Here is a 22,935-nt window from a genome sequence, read left to right as displayed (position 1 = left end):
TGAACATCAACAACAAGTCCTCCAACTCTTATAGGATAACCTCGTGTTGGCACATAATAGAATGAAACAACAAGAAAATCAACATCGCAGTGAAAGAAGTTTTCATGTAGGTGATTAGGTATTCCTACGTCTACAACCATATAAGCAAATGTCCCTCAAGCAAGCTAAGAAGGATCTAATAAATTATCACCAAAGTATTATGGTCCGTACAAGGTGTTGTAAAAGATTGGTACTATGGCATACAAATTGGAGCTTCCTGCAACTTCTCAATTTCACCCAGTTTTCCATGTTTTATGTTTAAAGAAGGTTATAGGCGACAAGCTCCCAGTTCAAACAATATTGCCAGAACTTGACGAGCAAGGAAAAATTATATTGGAACCGGAAGCAGTCATAGAAACAAGAACTTGACAGTTACAAAATCGATCAATTTCAGAGTATCTTATCAAGTGGAAGAACTTATCCGCTGAAAATTCCACATGGGAAGATGAGAATTTTATGCAAAAGTATACATAACTATTCAAGTGTTGAGGAAAATACATTTTTGAAGGCGAGGGGCATGTTGGGTCCCTATAATACTAGTGATTACCCCATTACTATTGTAGTTATACCCATTGTTGTGCCCCTATTTCCCCCACATTGTTATTACTGTTCCCCATAGAATCCCTCTATTGTTATTTTTGTGGCTTTATATTATTATTGTTAGGTCGGCTGGATTATATTGTGACTCCTTAGACTCTTATATATAGAAAGGAGGTTTTGTCATTTGAGTCATCCAATAATTGTTCATTTATGTAATGTAAAGGAGGTTGTCGCCTCTAAGAGGCTGAATTATAAGGCGTTGATCTATCTTTTTTATCTTTTCTTGAGTTGGCTTCATAACATAGATCCATAGCCTGCACTGAGAAAGCATATGAATCAGTAGTTGCCTCATGGTTATGCCTATTCCCATTTAGAGAAAAACCAGTAATAGGGGCAGTTGCATTATTATATTCGGTTGTGAAAGCACCAGAAGTGAAACTATCTATAGCTCGAGGAGTTGCTTCACCAAAAAATGATCCTATGTCTCTAGGTAATAATAAGTTTATGCATGCAATGGAAACAAAGACAGAAGTAGGAGCATTGTTTCCATTCTATGAATGATGGGACCGATCCCCCACACACATATGGGTAGCAGATATCACGTCGTTGTCCAATCCGCCAAGAGAGGCCCCCATAAACAACCGTTCGTCCACAAAAGTAACCCATTTGGGGTAGCAGCTGTGGTCCAACAAAGTAACTAGTTGCGCAACCGCCTTATAATAACATTAAAAGGATGGGAGTATATAACAACAATAGACTAAAAATAATGGCATGTGGGTGTGGCCTGGAAGCAGTGGAAATCAAATGGAGACAGAGACAACTCGCCATGGGTTCAATATTTGTTTTGTCCTATCATCATGAAATTGGCTCCATATGAAACATGGGGCTCACTGAACTGATAATTGGTGATGATCGTTCAAATTACCCAGCTTCACTTCTTCCTTTTTCGAGTGGAATACTTACCTATAGATTATTTATAGATTTTTCCTCAATTGGTTCAACCAAGACATAGATTATTTTATAGCTTGATAGGATATTCAGTAACAACTCATAAGACAAGATTATGAAATATCCAAGAAAACACTACCAGTAGATAAGTAAGTAATAAAAAGATCAATGGAAGTGTCTATAAGCATAACTACTCTTTTTTATATGTAACTCGATCTAATCTGGAAGTGGAGGTCAAGTCTGATCTATTCTTTCTTCCTGATAGTTTCTTTGTATACGATGCTTTAATGACTTGATGATTAGGAATAGATAACTCGATCTTAATGTCATTCAAAAGTGGTGGTAGTGCGTCAGATAATAACAAGGAATGCATTTATTTCTCATTCCGTTGGATTAGTTACCATTTGAATCATAACATCCCTACCCGATTGGAAGACAATTACCTACCCTAGTCCTTATGAAAGTACCTATCCATTGGAGATTAGCTGGGAGGTACCATAAAGGTTCATAAACACCATTAGGAAAAGACAAGAGTAACCAAGCCAGGTATCTCTTATCAAGTGGAACTGCACTATTAGGATTCTAATGTCAACTACACCGCAAGTTCATCAGCAGGGTTTTCTCATCTGCTAGAGTATGGTTTTTCATTAGCAGTACAGGTAGACTATGGTTGTTCATCAGTAGTAGCAGGGTTTGTTCCTATAGTGGAGAAGCACCATGCAACCTATCCTTGTTCCCAAAACCAATGGGACCATAATCTTAGTCTTACCCCGAGAAAATGGGACCATGATCTCTAGTCTGATTATTACCCAAGAAGACTATGCAAAGTTAGCCATATGATTATGTGCATGACATGAAGTTATCCAACAGAGTAGGATATGAAGTGGAGATTATGCAGGTGGAGTTATGATGAGAAGTTGGATTCAATAAGTTGGATTCTTGCTATGACTTACGTTACCTAGAACAAGACCACCATGATCTTTCACTAGTATGATCACTCTTATGTGCTATGATGAGTTAGTATGATGATATAACTCAGTATGACTCTTCGCTAAGATCAGTATGATTACTAGATATGACATTCACTATTAAACTAGCAAGATATTCCCTATTCAAATTAAACATGAAAGAAACGAAGTGAGTTAGTTGGAGGAGGTTCTATCTAGTGGAGTCAAAGAGGATTAGTTGGTTATAAATAGTATTGCAAGGAGGAGCTATCTATAGTCTTGTTAAGATGACTAGAAAAGCTTAGGCCTTCTCATTTTGTCTATTAGTATAGCTTCGTATTAGGAGAGCTTAAACTACTGGATGAAGGTCAAGGAAAATTTTAAGGATGGAAAATTTTCTTGAAGTTTAAAAACATTGGCGAATCCCAATAATCCCTAATATGCGAACTATAAAATGTTTATTGATATATTTGTAAAATTATTCAAATTTATAATGATTTTATATATAGTCTCTATATAATGTTGGCGATTTTTAAGTTAAAATAATTTTGTATTCTAAAATTTGGGCGAATTGTTTTTTATAAAATTGGAAATTGGCGAATCTTTTTTGTTGAAAAATCATGCAAAATTAGCCCATTGGGCGAACATTAGCCCCTAAAATTTTCCACGATGAAGGTGGTATCTTTACTCCTTGCTCGTGTCCCACTGGTGAATAAGATGCATTTATAGGTTCTTCCACTGCATATCCTACTTCAACCCAATTAATAGGCATTGGTTAAACTAAGTAAATCTCTCTAGTTATCTCATCTACTTTTCTTATGTATGCCTGGCTTAACAATAACCTCAAAAGAGAACTCTTGAAGTAACAACAACTGCCTGTAGATTCATCCTTCTAAGATACGCTTATTCAGCAAGTACTTTAGAGCTAAATGGTCTGTGCAAAATTGATAATGGCCTTCCAATAGAATAGATAATGGTGGAACTTATATACACCATGTCTATCCCTGCCCTCCCTTTTGTGGTATAGTTGTGCTCGTCTTGAGACAAATTCCTAATAACAAAAAAAACAAGGTCATTGAGATTCCCTTCCATTGACTACACAAGAATTTCTCCTAGGGAAATGTTGGATTCATCTACATGGACATGAAATTCCACATTCCAATCAAGAAACATTAGGAGCACTTACCCACTTTTCTTTCAGCTCTCCTGTTACGATTCATATATTTAACTAACTGCCTAATTCATGTAGGTACCTTTTCCCTAATGGAGTATACTTCTACCCCAATGCTTGGATGGTGTTTTCCACCCCGATATGAGTCATGAAAAGCTGATCCAAAGTACTATATATATTCTTATATGCTTGAAAGATAGTCCCCACCCTCCATAGATATAGATTTTTTTCCACTCATGCTTTGAAGGGTATGTCCACTCGCTTGGTTCTTCTCACTCATTCCTCTAATATTTCTTGAAACGTCTCAATCTAATATGTAGATAATAGACTTGACATGGTAGTTTGGATAAGTGTTAGAAAATTATATATTACGAAGCAATGGAACACATAAAATATTGTAGAAATATAAACACAGAAAACGCACAAAACAAGAGAGACACAGATATATGTGGTTCACCCAGTTTGGGCTACGTCCACCCCGAATAGCCAGTCCTTCCTTTCTATTATCCAGCAAAATGAAGAGACACAACCTACAACAAATCTGCTATAGTATCCTAGGTTTTCTCTCACAGTCTCACCTCTCTGTTTCTCACTCACAGAATACACATCTATATCTCAGCCTCAAATACAATGCCCTCGTACAAAGAGAGGGGGTTGCCTTCTAGGGAAAAAAAACCTAAACTAAACATAAGTTCTATCGTTAGAGGGGTGTACAAACTTCCTGGGGTATACATCCGGCTAAAACAAAGACCTCTGAACAATCATGCTCCACACACAACAATAAGTTGTTAAGTGGTTTTCACGTATATGATGAATAGACGTATTATTACGTATGTAAAAATGCAAGTCCTAAGGGAGGGATTGCTGCAAGATTAAAAGTCCCTTGACCCGACATTCATAGTGCATACGTAAATGTACTTTAGTTTCATTATGAATCTCATTTATGCACTCTTAAGATAGGGAGATAGATAGGAGATTGACTTAGAAATAGGTTATTAGTTTACACACTTCCTAAAGTAAATAAATTAAGGTTGGATTATTTATATAAGGTTATGTGAGCATTCATTCTCATATCTCCTTCTCTTTACTTGCAAGTATGGATCCCACTTTCAAATAAATGAACAAAAAATTATAATGTTTATCCATAACAATCTATTTTGGGAGAGAATAACAACAATTTCTCCCATTCAATCACATAACTTGGTGAGCATAGATGTAGTTTCATCTAGGAAGAATTTGTATATTGGACCTAACAAGCGACATCATACCTTTCTCATTAGGGAATTTTTGATCAAGTTATCCAGTTATGAGAAGAAAGAAATCAACACAGCAGGTGGAAAGAAAGAAATTCTAATAATGGTTAGGATTTGGAAAACCATACGTAGCAGAAGTTCCAGTAGTGGGAAACAAATCTAGGTCCGTGATTAATATTTTGAATCTTTTGGTTTTGTCGTTAGGAGTCTAGTATAACCAATCTCATTCCATCTTATCCTCCTAGTGATAAACTTAATCATTTATATGCTCCCAAGCCCATCTATAAGCCATATTTTTCTAGTCGTATTCACTCTAGCCAAACCAACCCTCCTCTAAGCATATTCCTCAAATCACGATGGTTAATATTTATATCTCTCCATGGTCAACAATGACAACTGAGATGCAGGAGAAGGATTACAACTCAAAGGTTCTTAGTAGCGGTATGCGTAAACATATTTCTTCGTTTTCATGGGGAGGACTCCTCTTGGAATCAGTGGAAAAACAAAATCGGGATGATTGCAATGGTAGGTTGGCAGGGATATGGAAAAATAAATATGCGTACGTAGAAGGAAGTACAGGGCGAAGTATCAGAACTCTAATCCTTCTACCACTTATTAAATGGTCTTTATCGAAGTGTTCCACATCGCATCTCCGGTTGTTCCAAAGATTCTTGTTCCAGTAGGTGCAACCTTTAATTTTCCGCCTTCGAGAGAGCCTTCTTCTGAACCACTATTGAGGAGCTTGGAAGCACAAAAGAAAGCGATAGATAGAAATAAACGGTAGATTTAGAGGCTGATCCTAGGTTCCGTAAGGGCTAAAAACCATAAGGGAGAGGAATAGACCTAATTTTTCATGCTTGAACCCACCTCATAGTTACTTGTTCTACCATAATTTACTTACTACCTTCACCATAGGGGAGAGATGAAGTGTTTCCTACCCCAAATCATTTATTCTACCAGGAATATGAGGGAGGGGAGAGAGTAGCTTCTATGAGGAAGAAAAATCCCATGTTTCCCACAAACTATTTCTCTACCGTACTACCTAGACCTGTTATACCTGTACCACTAGAATGAATCACTTAGAGGCCACTTCTATAGACCTTTTAGAAGTACCAAATGGATAGATGGATGGTGGTAAATTAGTTGAGAAACACTTTTAGCTACATGCCATGATGGTTTATTAAGCCAAGACGGTTTCAATTTAGCTAAGATTGTTTCACTACCCCAGATTGGTTCTCAACATGCAAAAGAGACATCTTTGAATGGATGGTATTGTGGTTCATTGGCATTGAGCTTGTTCGATGGTTGGTTCGTCGCAGGCTCTCCTATTGGCATTGACACAAGCGAATAGGATGCCAATAGAAAAAAACACCCCATCTGAGATGTTTTTCTATAATGTCACCATAAAATAAGCTGATCAGGCGAGAAATAGACCTTTTTATAGTCTTTTTTCATTACCATTATTACATATATAATATGACAACACTTTTCATTAGAAGGACTAACTCACGAACCAACCAACCAAGAAAGGGCAAGTGAGTGCCTCATTTACAAATTGAAACTTCAGGACATTTAGTGACAACAACCACTTACTGAAGTCCGAAATTGGGAGGTACCACAATAGGATATAGTTACCCTTACCCCTATGAACATCCTCTGGAAGAGCTTCATGGTTACTGCGATATCAGGATTAGACTAGCCAACCTCAATTTAGCTTTAGACCATAACAAAACCCTAGGACGATAGAGTGAGAGAGGATCGATCCTAACCCACAACTTTGAAGCAACACCATATTACAATGTGAATTGATTTAATCAGTCAACATGCTCTCAGGAATCTACTTTCCTAATGACAAATGCATGAAAGATACCGCTTACCTAGTAGTAGTCTATTATGTTTCACCTGTTTACCCAATGACTACGGTAAAGGTAGTTGGTCACCCAACAATAGAAGTTCTAATTAATTAGTGAGCGCAGATTACATAATATCCACTTATACTTGATCGAGATCGAAAACTAGAATCATATCAACTCGAAGGATCCTACACAGTGTCTGTTTATCCAATACCATCATCTAACCCAACAACACCAGCAACGTGTCATGTTCTAGGCCCATCATCCATCTCTTGACCAGCATTGGTGTAGATAAAATATGCACTTATACCTCGGTGGAAGAACACCATTCTCATCATTGGATCTTCCTAGAATTCTCATACACCTAACTTTTTATTAGTACCTACTAATGGTGGCTGCTAGTACCAGTTAATCTAGGCGTAGGCAGGGGAAGGAACAAAGCTATAAGCAAAGGGAATGTAAACAAGTGATTCAGTTAATCCATTACTTGATTTAGCATCCATTGAAGCAGTTGAAGATACATACCCATACCCAGAAAGCTAATCCAGCTATATAGGACCAATAGTTTATCTACCACCACGTCCAGTACCACCGATAGTACTAGCAACAAGACCATTCACAAGAAAAGTAGATGCTTTTTTAGTTGAATATGTAGTTCACTCTATAGCAACAGGTTCAACATAAGTACATCTTATTGATTAAGCAAATGAACTAGTACCTTGTGATTGAGATGATGACCTTAGTGATCGAGTTGTGGATGCTGCATATAGAGACACATATATGGAACTAACCACTATGCATGGGCAACGGGAACTAACCAAAACATTAGATAAAACCACCTAATGTAGTGATAGAGATAGTGATCTAGTCACACCAATAGAGTAAGCAGCAACAGTTGTAACAAGATTTTATCCACCAGTACCACTCACAGCATATCCAGTAGGTAGATTAGTAGCAAAGTAAGCATCCTAATCACCCTATGCAGATCATCCAGGTCGAGAACGAATCCCATGCATTGAAAAATAAGAGAAATGACAAGAGCAGTAGTAGACTCCTATGTTTATTTAGTAGATTAAGAAAATGAGCCAGGACTAGCAACATATAATCCAGAAAATATGTTAACGCCAGAAGCAAGGGAAGATCAAGACCTAGTAGCAACACTAACCAATAAAGTAGCACCCATAGTAAAAAGAGATGGAGATGCGTTGGGTGCAGTTTAAGTCATTTCATTTCCATATCAATACCTAGAAGCGGATAAAGAACCAAGCCCAGAGATAACCCCTAGTTGACTAGTAATAATGTATCACCATGGTCACCATTTTTTATCCCTTATTACTGTAGTACTAGCATCCCCATTTCTATTCCTTGCTAAATCGTTGACTAAGATGATCCATCCAAAAGCTAACATAATAGGATAATTAATGTTCACAACTGTAACAACATAAGTATAACTAGGTGGTAAGGCATAGGTTGAATAAGGTAATGTGTGGGAAGTATTCGAGAGAGTAGTTGCTTAAGAAATAGCATCAGCAAAGGAAGAAGAGCTATTAGTGAGAGTTTATAATCCAGTTAGAACCATTCTTGACCCAGATCAGGAGGCTGCATTTCTGAACTACGTAACAACCCCATAACTAGATCACATAGAAAACTGGGGAGAAAGAGTGTGCTTTAAACATAGTTGACCCAAAATCTATTCATATGGAAGCAATAGTCATTTCCACTGAGCGAGATGCAAAGTGAATCATGGGTGTAGTTTAAACATGGGTAACTATAGGGTACAAAATGGGAGGGGAAGACCAGATGCTGTAAGTGTCAAGTCCTGATTAGGGCTAATGAACACTCCTAAACCCTAGATGACCAAAAAACAAGTTATATTAGATATAAGAAAGCTACAAGAACTACTTAGCAAAAACGCACTTAGGCCACACCCTTAATCGTCAATAGAAACACAATGGAGGAGAGGATGCGTATGCATAACTCGACCATCGAGAGAGGTAATCTCATCAACAATAATAGTATACTAGTGGAGGACATGAATACATAAGATCGAGACACAAATTAAGAAGTCTAACTAGTAACAAAGCAAGCATAAAGAGAAGTGGAGGCTAGTGCATAACTTCTGATTTGAGATTGATAACTGTAGGCAGTTTCGGACCTGGTCCTAGAATATACAGAAGCAATTTCACCACCAAGAAGTGTTGTTCAAATGAGGGGAAATTAAGAAAGAAAATAAACATTCAGTTATACATTAACCAAGAAAAGAACATAACTAACTGTTAAACGGAAACCAAACACACGAATAGACACACAAGATTTACGTGGTAAAACCTTGACAAGGTGTCAAGGAAACATACATATAACTTCTATTTCGGTATAAAACTAACTAGTTACATATTTACACAAATTTACTTAATTCGTTGTCAAGCTTCCAACAAGAAGATCAATATCTTTATCTAGTTGCTCGAGAAAATTCAATTCGAGTGCAAGATCCCTTCCAGTTGTTATAGAGCCAGATCCTGCGCAGAGAGAGCATCTGAATCAGTAGTTACCTCACAACCAGTAACAGTGGAAGTTGCATTATTATATTCAGTTGTGAAAGGACCAGAACTGAAACTATCTATACATCAAGGAGTTGATTCACGAGAAAATGATCCAGCATATTTAGGTAAAAATATGTCTATGCATGCAGTGGCAACAAAGAGAGAAGTAAGAGCATTGATTCGATTATATGAATGATGGACCCGATCTTGTAGACACTTATGGGTAGCAGATATCACATCCCTGTCCAATCTGCCAAGAGAGGCCCCCATAAACAATCGTTTTTCCACAAAAGTAACCCATGTGGGGTAGCAGGTGTGGTCCAAAAAAGTAACTGGTTGTGCAACCCCTTATAATAAGTCTAAAAGGATGGGAGTGTATAATAGTAATAGACTAAAAACAAAGGTTGTGTGAAGGAAGTATCGTTGGCTAGCCTGTCTTGGTGGTCACAAAGAGTTTGGGTGGGGATTAATGAGGAATAGATATGATGGTGGAAATATGGTGGGGCACGTGGGTGTGTCCTAGAAGTAGTTGAAATCGAATGGAGACAGAGACAATTGGTTGTGGGTTCAATATTTTTTTTGTCCTATCATCATGAAATGGGCTCCACATGAAACATGGGTCTCACTGAACTGAAAAGTGGTGATGATCGTTCAACTTACCGAGCTTCACTTATTCCTTTTTCAAGTGGAATACTTACCTTTAGATTATTTATAGCTTTTTCCTCAATTGGTTCGACCAAGACATACATTCTTTTATAGCTTGATAGGATATTTAGTAACAACTAAGAAGACAAGATTATGAAATATCTAAGAAAGTAATAATAGTAGATAAGTAATTAATAACAAGATCAATGGCAATGTCTATAAGCATAACTACTCTTTTTTATCTGTAACTAGATCTGATCTCTAAGTGGAGGTCAAGTCAGATCCATTCTTTCTTCCTGATAGTTTCAAAAGTGGTGGTAGTGCATCAAATAATAATAAGGAATGCATTTCTTTCTCATTTCGCGGGATTAGTTACCATTTGATTCATAACATCCCTACCCGGTTGGAAGACAATTAACTACCCTAGTAATGAAACTACCTATCTGTTGGAGATTAGCAGGGAAGTACCATAAAGGCTCATAAAACCCATTATAAAAATACCAGAAAAACCAAGCTAGGTATCTCTTATCAAGTGAAACTGCACTATTAGGCTTCTAATATCAACTACACCCCAAGTTCATCAACAAGGTTTTCTCGTCTGCTAGAGTATGGTTTTTCATTAGCAGCACAGGTAGACTATGGTTGTTCATCAGTAGCAGTAGGGTTTGTTCCTATAGTGGAGCAGCATCATATAACCTATCTTTGTTCCCAAAACCAATGGGACCATCATCTTAGTCTTACCCTGACAAATAGGACCATGATCTCTAGCCTGATTATTACCCATGACCACTACCCAAAGTTAGCCCAATGATTATGAACATGACATGAAGTTATCCAATAGAACATGATATGAAGTGGATATTATTCAAGTGGAGTTATGATGAGAAGTCGTATTCGATAAGTTGGATTCTTGCTATGACTTACGTTACCTAGAACAGGACCACCATGATATTTCACAAGTATGATCACTCTTATTCACTATGATCAGTTAGTATGATTATATAACCCAGTATGACTATTCGCTGATATCAATATGATTATTCGATATGACATTCGCTATGAAACTAGAAAGATATTCCCTATTCAAATTAGATATGAAAGAACCGAAGTGAGTTAGTTGGAGGAGGTTCTATCTAGTGGAATCAAAGAGGATTAGTTGGTTATTAATAGTATTCCAAGGAGGAGCTATCTATAGTATTTTTAAGATGACTACAAAAGCTTAGGACTTCCCCTTTCTTCTATTAGTATAGCTTGGTATTAGTATAGCTTAAACTACCAGATGAAGGAGTTATGTTTATTCCTTTCTCGCATCCCACATGTGGATAAGATGCATTTACACATTCTTCCACTAGATATCTTGCTTCAACCCAATTAATAGGCATTGGTTAAACTAAGTAAATTTATCTACGTATCTCAGCTACTTTTCTTATGTATCCCTGACTTAACATAACATCAAAAGAGAACTCCTAAAATAAAAACAACCACCTACAAATTCGTCCTTCTAAGATACACTTATTCAGCAAGTACTTTAGAGCTGAATGGTCTGCATAGAACTGAAAATGGCCTTCCCACATTATAGATAACGGTGGAACTTCTGTAAATCACACACCATAGTTGTCCCTCCCCCTCGTTATGCAAGCATTGCTCCTAGGGAAATGTTAGACGCATCTAGATGGACATGAAATTCCACATTCCAATTAGGAAACATTAGGAGCACTTATCCACTTTTCTTTCGGCCTTCCTGTTATGATTCATATATTTATGTAACTCCCTAATGCATGTAGGTACCTTCACCCCAATGATGGATTATACTTATGCCCCAATGGTTGGATGGGGTTACCCACCCCAATATCAGTCATGAAGAGTTGATCTGAAGTGTACTATATCTATTATTATATGCTTGAAAGGTAGTCCACACTGTGCATAGATATATATTTTTTTCCACCCATGCTTTGAAGGGTATGTCCGCTCGCTTGCTTCTTCTCACTCATTCCTTTGATCCTGCTTGAAATGTATCAATTAAATATGTTGATAGTATACTTAACATGGTAGTTTTGATAAGTTGTTAAGTGGTTTTCATGTATATGATGAATAGATGTATTATTACGTACGTAGTAATGTAGTTAATAAGGGAGGGATTGCTGCAAGTTTCAAAGTCCCTTGACCCGACATTCATAGTGCATACATAAGTGTACTTTTGTTTCATTATGAATCTCATTTATGCGCTCTTAAGATAGGGATATAGATAGGAGATTGAACTAAAAATAGGTTATTAATTTACATGCTTGATGAAGTATGGATCCCACATTCAAATAAACAAACAAAAATTATAAGGTTTATCCATAACAATCTATTTTGTGAGAGAATAAGAACAATTTTTCCCATTCACTCACATAACTTGGTGAGCATACATGTAGCTTCATCCAGGAAGAATTTGTATGTTGGACCTGACAGGCGACATCATACCTTTCTCATTAGGGAATTTGAGATCAATATATCGAGTTGTGAGAACCAAGAAATCAACACAATAGGTGGAAAGAAAGAAATTCTAGTAATGGTTGGGAGTTGGAGAACCATACGTAGCAGAAGTTCTGGCAGTGGGAAACAAATCTAGCTTAGTGTCTGTGGAAATTTTAGAACTCATACTGGATAATATTTCAAATATGATAATAGTGGAATAGTTGGTCCCACCATACTTTAGTCAGTAATTAATATTTTGAATATTCTGGTTTTGTCATTAGGAGTCTAGCATAACCAATTCTGTTCCACCTTATCTGCCTAGTGATAAACTCAATCGTTTATATGCTCCCAAGCCCTTCTATAAGCCATATTTTTCTATTTGTATTCACTCAAGCCAAACCAACCCTCCTCTAAGTGTATTCCTCAAATCATGATGGTTTATATTTATATCTCTCCATGGTTAGCGACAAAAACTGAGATGTAGGAAAATGATTACAACTCAGAGGTTCTTAGTAGCGGTATGGGAAAACATATTTCTTTGTTGTCATGGAGAGGACTCCTCTTGGAATCAGTGGAAAAATGATAGGGAGATGTTTGCAATGATAGGTTGGCAGGGATATGGAAAAATAGATACGTGTACGAAGAAGAAGTACAGGGTGAAGTATCAGAACTCTAATCCTTCTACCACTTATTAAATGGTATCTATCAAAGTGTTCCACAACATCTCCAATTATTCTAGAGAATCTTGTTCCAGTAGGTGTGTTGAGTCTTGAAAATGTCATTCATTTCCATTACACTTTCACTATTATGTCCATTATATCACCTCCATTTCACTACTATGTCACCACATTCATCTCACTTTCATTATCATTGGGCTACCTTTATGTTTTTCCAATATTTATTATTTCTAAGCCTTTTAAGTGAATTTGTGGTTAAACATTAGAAAATAATGTGCATATGCTTATACCTAACAAATGGGTTGAGTTTGTTGACATGTGTAGGTTGAAAGGAGACTTCTAGAAGACCCTTATGTGGCACTCTAAGGCCAAATTCGAATTTGGTTGGAAAGAATTATGGGATCATGAGGATATGTGTCACATCTCCTAATTGTATTGTAACTCTAAAAGACATGTGTCTTATCAGTTCCTATTTTGATTAGGACTGTAGAGGTAGAGGGAGAGATTCATGGATTATCATTAATGAGATGGCTCTCATCTTTTTGTATAAATAGGAGGTCTCTCTCCTTCATTAGTTAGTCTCTTTTTAGTCTCTCTTTAGTCTTTCCTTTAGTCTTTTCTTAGTCCTTTTAGTTTGTTAGTCCCATGGCTTTTGAAAGCTTTGGAGAGCTTTGTTGTACTTTGCACTTTTGAAGAAATTGAATAAAGCTTTGATGTTCTCAACATGGAAGGAGATGTGAAGTAGATGTCATGGAGCATATTAGGATGTAAGTAGATTAGATTTCATTTTGTAAATATTTCTTTGTAGAATGTAAGGTAGATTAGATTTTCATTCATGCAATTTTAAGTATGCTTTGATTTCATAGGTAGAAGGGGGCCCCTACCTTGTACAGTTTGAATTATTGCATTTTATTTTTTCCCGGGATTGTGTGTGTTGTATTTGCTTTAATATCTAATGGTAGTTGTAGTTGTCTTATTCATAGTGCTACCCTTTTTACTTTGTTTTTATAGCTGATTTTTAGTCTTATTTCTCAAAGTTCTGCTAACACATGAATGATCTTTTATCATAAATTGTTATCTTTTAAGGATCAGAATACCACTAACTTGCAGTTGGCTTTGAGTGCTTTTTAGACTATTCTTTCACTACTTTCTAATCATACTTTGCATAGTACATATGGCTGAAGTAGAGAGTTAGAAAGAGCAAAACGTTATCACTAGTCTTTAAAGTAGATTTTTGGTTTTAAGAGCTTTCTAGACTATTCTTTCACTACTTTCTAATCATACTTTGCATAGTACATATGGCTGAAGTAGAGAGTTAGAAAGAGCAAAACGTTATCACTAGTCTTTAAAGCAGATTTTTCTCATTTTTAATCACTTTTCTAATTCAACTTGAGCTACTTTCTATCCGTGTTTTACACAGTACATGTGTTTGAAGCAGCGAGTTAGAGAGAGATAATCTTTATCTTTGGTTTTAAAAGTGATTTTCTTATTTTCTTTTATTTGCAGCAATATGAATAGAGACTAATGCCATTAGAATGTGGTCATTTACTTTCAAGTCATTTCAAGTTCTTTGCTGTCAGTTTCATTTCAAGTTATTTCTTTCAAGCTCTTTCTTTGGAAGTTTAAAATTTGATTACTTTCTAGACTTATTTCTAACTACTTCTTAATCGTGTTTAACATAGTACTATATGTTGAAAGCAGGGAGTTAGGAAGAGTTGAACATTATAACTAGTCTTTAAAGTGGTTTTTCTTACTTGTCACCTTAGAGCTTGATTACTTTTTGGACTTATTTCTGACTACTTCTTAATCATGTTTAACATAGTACTATATGTTGAAAGCAGAGAATTAGGAAGAGTTGAACATAAACTCTAAAACAACGAAGTAAGAAAGAGGTTAACTAAGCACATATAGTGCACCACACTTCATCAATTTATGATACCCAGATTGATAATTTATGTAGAGCAATTTAAGACATTAAATTGACTAAACATTTTGGCGCCGTTGCCGGGGAAGTGTAATTAGGAGACCTTATTTCTTACATCTGGAAAAAAAAATTAATAATCCTTGAGTATGCTCTCCTCTTGCACTTTGTGTGATCTGAAGGATCAGAAAAAGGATTGTTAAGTAAAAAAAAGACAAAATAATAATTCTTGAGTATGCTCTCCTCCTGCACTGTGTGATCTGGAGGATCAGAAAAAGAATTGTTAAAAAAAATAAAAAAAAATAGGAGACAAAATAAACTTCATCACTTCAATTGATTCAATAAAAAAAAAATGAAAAAATAAATGAAAAAATAAAACTCAGGTGCTTTGATAGGTTCAAATTGTCCAAAATTGTTTGGTTATGCTTTGTAGTGGTCTTCAAAACACTGTATCTTGTTCAAATAAGGTTTTTCAACTTAGTTGCAGAAACTGCCCTGATCCCGCAGCTATCTGACAATCCCGCAGCTGTTTCAAGGTTTAACAGGTTACAGGCATCTAATGAAAAAATCGACCACATGGGCATCTCCAGAATTGTCCTGACATGGATCCTATCCTAGTCATCCAGCTCAGATCGATGAAAAACAAGCCTAGGACCTCAGTCAAAGTCTTTGTTTTAGCATATTTTTCTTGAAGTGTTTGCTTGCCCTCTTTCTCTCTGTTACTAATGGAAACCTAGAGGGAATTAGTAACTTCTGATTGAAGAACCATTTGCTGATCAACGGCTTAGTAATCTGCTCCCCCAAGTCTTCTCCTAGGGTTTTAAAGTCCAGCCCCACATACTCTTCGTCTCCATCTGTGACACTTTCCCTTTCACCATCTTCAAGCACTCCAGTGGTATCCAACACACCTTCTGCCAGCTCATCATGGTTAAAAAATACCAGAACACTGAGTAATATAAGTGGGAGTTCTGAAGCTGCAAAAGAAAAATTATACAGAGGGAATTCACACGTAGAAACTCCCTCTATGGATCTCGGCAGCAATTCTGGTACAGTAGACCAAAACAAGAATATTATACAAGAAATGTCTATGTTCTTGCAGCATTGCAGAGAATTGGATGAGAGGCAACAGTCATGGTTGGTGCACAAGAAAGAAACTTTCTGGAGACTGAAACGACTTGAGCAGCAGCTTGAAGCTGAGAAAATTCATAAACAGCCGAGTGCAGAACAGAAAATTAACTCAGAAAAAAAACGCAAAACCTGAAAAACGTCAAACTTTACACGCTCGATTTGCCCAAATGGTAGTGAATTTCAAAAAAATAAAACATGGGTTTTTTTTCCAGGTTGGTTAATTAGATAACCCAGAAACTATTTGGAAAAATTCGTGGTGGTCTGGGAGAAATGTTCGGTTCTTTGGAGCCCATTTTTGACTGCCGCGCGTGAAAAATTGAGTTATTAACTGGTTGTTTGAATAACTCCGCGTGCCTGAGGGAAAGAGTTCTAATAGGGATCAATTACATGCTGGCATAAACAATAAATTACACGACTTTACACCTGTTAGAGACGTGTTTCAATTAAACACGACTCTCTGTCATTAATCGCTGCCGGTTAAATGTTGGGTATCCAAAACACTAACCCTCCTACGCTCATAACACTCCATTTCACGTTGTTCCATTCTCTCATTTCCTTCATTCTGTTCCATTCACTACGTTGCCCCCATAAACCATACTCTGTTTTCTCCTCTCTGCTAATTCTGAGAAACAGTGAATACATATAACCAGTGAACGTATGTTACGGTTGTATTACGACTGCTAAGCCACCGTTCCACTGCGTTAAAGCTGTTAATTCACCTTTTCACTATGTTCAGTCCGTGAATTCACTATGTCCAAGGCTATTGCTGAAACCATACAACCTCTTTTCCACAAAATTCTGAACAGAGCCGAGAATTTACTGTGTAAAGCCACCATTGAAGTAGTGTTTTAGAACAGAGCCGTAGAGTCAATGGGGAAACTTTTAAGGGCTGAACCAGAAGGTTCAAAATTCCTGGAAGCATATCCTCAAGTTGAGGAGGCATTGCAGAAAGCCAACTGGCTACAGTGCATCAAGAAATTTAAAGGCTACCACAAGGAGGTTACAAAAGCTTTTGCAAGGTCATTCAGAGATAAAGACAGTCAAGTGGAGGTGGAGGTTATTAAACCCCGCAGCTCTGTTTCAAACTCCACAGTTCCATTTTTCAGCCGAAGTTTGAGATGGAGAAATTGCTTAGTTTGTTCGCACACAGCCACTCCATTTCACAGTATTTTTTTACACTCTACAATCCCGCAGCCATTTAGTGATCCCGCAGCTGTTTTATTAAACTCTAGGTTGTAGGTGTCATCAGGCAAAACAGGTCACATGGGTAGCTAGGGAAATGTCAGTACATGGAGGGTGTCCTATTCAATCGGTCAAATTTGATGAAAAAGACCCCGGTCAAAGGGAAGTCAAATTGGGTGTTATCATAAAGTCGCCACACTGAGTCGCCACACTAAGTCGCCGCATGTCAAGGAAAAAATAATAATTTTGAATCAATGAAATGAACAAGTTATTTTCTCACTTTTCTGAAGGTATTGATTAATTTTGGACTGATAATGAAAATTGAATGGCTAACTTTTTATTCAAGATTTTTAGCTACAGAGCTGTTCCTCAATTCCGCAGCCAGAAAAACCTCATTGTTCAAATCAGCCTATCTTTCTCATACAAAATCAGATTTTGATGATTTAAGTACCATTGGAAAGATCTCAACAAGATCTATACAATGAGAAATATATCATTAGAGTTTGAAATGGCAAATAATGAAATAAATTGCTGAAAAGAAGCAACATCAACTTGAGGCACTAATTCCAAAGCAGGTATAAATTCTTTTGATTTTTCCTTTGAGAACTTGTTTCATTAATACAAATTCTTAGTTTTGTGTGTAAATATCATAACTAGAGAGATTGATCACCTCTCTCCTTTGATAATCTTACATTCCATTGCAGAAGAAGTATTAGTTTTTTTGCAGGTTCCAGGTTGAAGGACAAATGACTACAAGGGAATGATGTCTCTCTAAGAGACCAATTTGTTTCATAAGAGAATGATCAGCAACAAAGAGGAAATATGTTGATGCAAAATCAGATCCAAATACTTGAAAAACTTTCAGATACTATTGTCTCCATCACATCCATACTCCATAATAAACCATTCACCTCATTCCACTCCATATTTTCCATTTTCATTCACATACACTTTCCATCTGTTTTTGTCCATTCATAACCCACCAATAAAAGCAAAAGGCTCATTCACATGCTTATTGCCCATTGTCATTTCTGTTCTCCATTGCCATTTTCCATTTTCACTTTCCATTCCTTGTCATTTTCATTCCGCAAATAAGCCCTGCTTCAATGCAAATTATTGAGTCCATAGTCCTTTGAGTCTAAGTTCTTTGTAAAAACACCTTGAGACTTGCATGCCTTAATGGCAAGTTCTCATGATGACAAACAATGGGAATACATTAATGTCTCTTGTTCGTTAGATCTTCTAGGTGACTCGACATCAGCAAATTCATTCGTACCTAGCAAGATGTGTTTGGGCATCTTGACTCTCATTGACATCAATGGTGAGAGTACTCGTGTTGACTAGTGGCATCCATTAATGGCCACTAAGCCAACAATTTCCTACTATGTTCGACATCAGAACATCTTTTCACATAGTAGGAATTGTGCCAATGAGTTTTGAAGACATGAAGACTATTATTTTCAGCATTTTGGAGCAGATTCAACAAGTTTTAGTAGAGGCCATAAAAAGCCATCTTATCTCTCTATCCATGACTCCTCTTGTTCAGCCACTTGAAGAAGAATATGATCAGAAGTTTTCAGCCACCACACACATACAACTCATCCATTCCAAAGGGTAAGTGAAGGTACGACATTTTCCAACTTTTAACCATAGAATTCCATAAAAAGCTAGAATGATACTTGTTGGAAAAACATTTCTCTTCCTCATTTCATAAAATTGCCAATACCATCAGTTGGGGGGGGGGGGAATACATTCATATTCATATCTTTCCATGTCCATAACATATTCAAGAGCTCACATACTTCCAATATATATTAATTATTACATTGCTATTATGAGCATACAATGGCTTTTGAAAAAGTGCTTAAAGGATAAATTGGATACAAACAAAATCATGGTTGTCACACAAGAACCAACCATCATGCAATCCAATAAAGATATACTTTGCAACAATAATCAAAATATCATTATGCAAAGCTCAAAGATCAAAATAGAAGGCAACATAAAAAAAAAAAAAAATGGTTGTAACACAAGAACCAACCATGTTGCAATTCAAGTAAAACACTTTGCAGAAATATGAAGTTATCAAATGATATCATGCAAAGTTAAGTCAAAGCTCAAGGATCAAAAGAGTCAATGTAATATATGTTGCATGAGGACATGCAATAACTTCAGTTGGGGGGTATGTTGAGTCTTGAAAATGTCATTCATTTCCATTACACTTTCACTATTATGTCCATTATATCACCTCCATTTCACCTCCATTTCACTACTATGTCACCACATTCATCTCACTTTCATTATCATTGGGCTACCTTTATGTTTTTCTAATATTTATTATTTCTAAGCCTTTTAAGTGAATTTGTGGTTAAACATTAGAAAATAATGTGCATATGCTTATACCTAACAAATGGGTTGAGTTTGTTGACATGTGTAGGTTGAAAGGAGACTTCTAGAAGACCCTTATGTGGCACTCTAAGGCCAAATTCGAATTTGGTTGGAAAGAATCATGGGATCATGAGGATATGTGTCACATCTCCTAATTGTATTGTAACTCTAAAAGACATGTGTCTTATCAGTTCCTATTTTGATTAGGACTCTAGAGGTAGAGGGAGAGATTCATGGATTATCATTAATGAGATGGCTCTCATCTTTTTGTATAAATAGGAGGTCTCTCTCCTTCATTAGTTAGTCTCTTTTTAGTCTCTCTTTAGTCTTTCCTTTAGTCTTTTCTTAGTCCTTTTAGTTTGTTAGTCCCATGGCTTTTGAAAGCTTTGGAGAGCTTTGTTGTACTTTGCACTTTTGAAGAAATTGAATAAAGCTTTGATGTTCTCAACATGGAAGGAGATGTGAAGTAGATGTCATGGAGCATATTAGGATGTAAGTAGATTAGATTTCATTTTGTAAATATTGCTTTGTAGAATGCAAGGTAGATTAGATTTTCATTCATGCAATTTTAAGTATGCTTTGATTTCATAGGTAGAAGGGGGCCCCTGCCTTGTACAGTTTGAATTATTGCATTTTATTTTCTCCCGGGATTGTGTGTGTTGTATTTGCTTTAATATCTAATGGTAGTTGCAGTTGGCTTTGAGTGCTTTTTAGACTATTCTTTCACTACTTTCTAATCATAATTTGCATAGTACATATGGCTAAAGTAGAGAGTTAGAAAGAGCAAAACGTTATCACTAGTCTTTAAAGTAGATTTTTGGTTTTAAGAGCTTTCTAGACTATTCTTTCACTACTTTCTAATCATACTTTGCATAGTACATATGGCTGAGTAGAGAGTTAGAAAGAGCAAAACGTTATCACTAGTCTTTAAAGCAGATTTTTCTCATTTTTAATCACTTTTCTAATTCAACTTGAGCTACTTTCTATCCGTGTTTTACACAGTACATGTGTTTGAAGCAGCGAGTTAGAGAGAGATAATCTTTATCTTTTGTTTTAAAAGTGATTTTCTTATTTTCTTTTATTTGCAGCAATATGAATAGAGACTAATGCCATTAGAATGTGGTCATTTACTTTCAAGTCATTTCAAGTTCTTTGCTGTCAGTTTCATTTCAAGTTATTTCTTTCAAGCTCTTTCTTTGCAAGTTTAAAGTTTGATTACTTTCTAGACTTATTTCTAACTACTTCTTAATCGTGTTTAACATAGTACTATATGTTGAAAACAGGGAGTTAGGAAGAGTTGAACATTATAACTAGTCTTTAAAGTGGTTTTTCTTACTTGTCACCTTAGAGCTTGATTACTTTTTGGACTTATTTCTTACTACTTCTTAATCATGCTTAACATAGTACTATATGTTGAAAGCAGAGAATTAGGAAGAGTTGAACATAAACTATAAAACAACGAAGTAAGAAAGAGGTTAACTAAGCACATATAGTGCACCACACTTCATCAGTTTACGATACCCGGATTGATAATTTATGTAGAGCAATTTAAGACATTAAATTGACTAAACAAGGTGTAACCTTTAATTTTCCGCCTTCGAGAGAGCCTTTTTCTGAACCACTATTGAGGAGCTTGGAAGCACAAAATAAAGCGATAGATAGAAATAAATGGTAGATTTAGAGATTGATCTTAGGTTCTGTAAGGCATAAATACCATAAGGGAGAGGAATAGACCTAACTTTTCATGCTTGAACCCACCTCATAGTTACTTGTTCTACCATAATTTACTTACCACCTTCACCATGGGGGAGAGATGAAATGTTTCCTACCACAACTCATTTATTCTACCAGGAATATGTGGGAGAGGAGAGAGTAGCTACTATGAAGAAGAAAAACCCCATGTTTCCCACAAAATATTTCACTATTATACTACCTAGACTTGTTATACCTATATCACTGGAATGAATCACTTAGAGGCCACTTCTATAGACCTTTTAGAAGTACTGGATGGATAGATGGATGGTTGTCAATTAGTTGAGAAACACTTTTAGTTGCATGTCGCGATGGTTTATTAGGCCAAGAGGGTTTTACTTTAGGGGTTTAGGTGAGATCTTCCCAGTAGGCCCTAGAGAATTAGATCTTTGGAGGCGCTGCTAGAGTATAATAGAAAAGGAGGAAAACATTGAATCGTTTAATCGTTTGATCATTTAATGGCCATGGGAATTTGAATCACTCCATTATACCTTATCTTGGAAAGACTATAAACCTACCTAAAATGAAAGGACTGACTTTCTATGGACATAACTAGCTACATGCCTTACAACTGAATGAAAAGACTAGGTGAGATCAATACATGATCTTATTGGACTGTATGCCAGCGCGGAGGAGAGGAGAGAGTTAATCGAGGATGGATTGGATCATGGGAATTGAGAATCATGATACCTTACCACCTTATACCACCTGCCGGACACACTTTCTATTTACATTCGCCCCTAGTCACATGCTAACAAGGGATGGAATCTAGAAGACCAGGGCATAGGATTTGGCAGGCTGCCTACACTACATAGCTTCCATTGCCCAGCTCGCCATGCAGGCTAGTTGGGCCTCCTTTTCTTGTGCCTGTTGTTTCAGAGATTGTATTTCAGCCTGCATCCCTTCCCTTCTCTGTTGTTCATCAATGGTATCTTTGGATGTTGTGGCCTCCTCCTGTTGTTGTTGTTCTCCCAAGATGTGAGGCATGTCTTCCTTCCTTTGCCCCTGTAACTATAGTTGTTGTCTAGGTAGCTCATTTTCTTCCTATAGATTGACTCGTTGGCTGCTCTCCACGTGTCATACCATATCTAATGCCCTTCTTGCCTCCTTGAGCTATTCCTCCAGAGGACCTATATCTGCAACACCCTTGGACTTAGCGATTTCCATCCAAGTGTGGGTCCTCACTCTCTCTTCTTCTAGTGCAAGGAAAAATGGCACTATGAATTTCTGAGGAATAATCTTGTCGGCCTTGAAGAAGTTATAGTAGGAGCCCAAGATGGGATGGGGGCTCAGTTCCATAATGTGCTCTACCTTTTCTTCCCTCTGTTGTGATTTGGCTACCTCACCTTCCATTTCTTCGGTCTTCTTGACCCTGGCCAATGTTTCCTGTAGAATAGTTTCAACATCTTGTAGAGAGGCTTTTGTGTCCAACATTTTCATTCCTTCTCTCCAGGTGGATGTCTTTGGGTTTCCACGTTCATAGGTGATGGA

Source organism: Pinus tabuliformis, chromosome 2_2 (assembly GCF_031772625.1).
Source record: "Pinus tabuliformis cultivar Carrire ecotype Pingquan chromosome 2_2, CPIR1, whole genome shotgun sequence".
Taxonomy (NCBI): domain Eukaryota; kingdom Viridiplantae; phylum Streptophyta; class Pinopsida; order Pinales; family Pinaceae; genus Pinus; species Pinus tabuliformis.
This window is presented reverse-complemented; position numbering follows the sequence as displayed.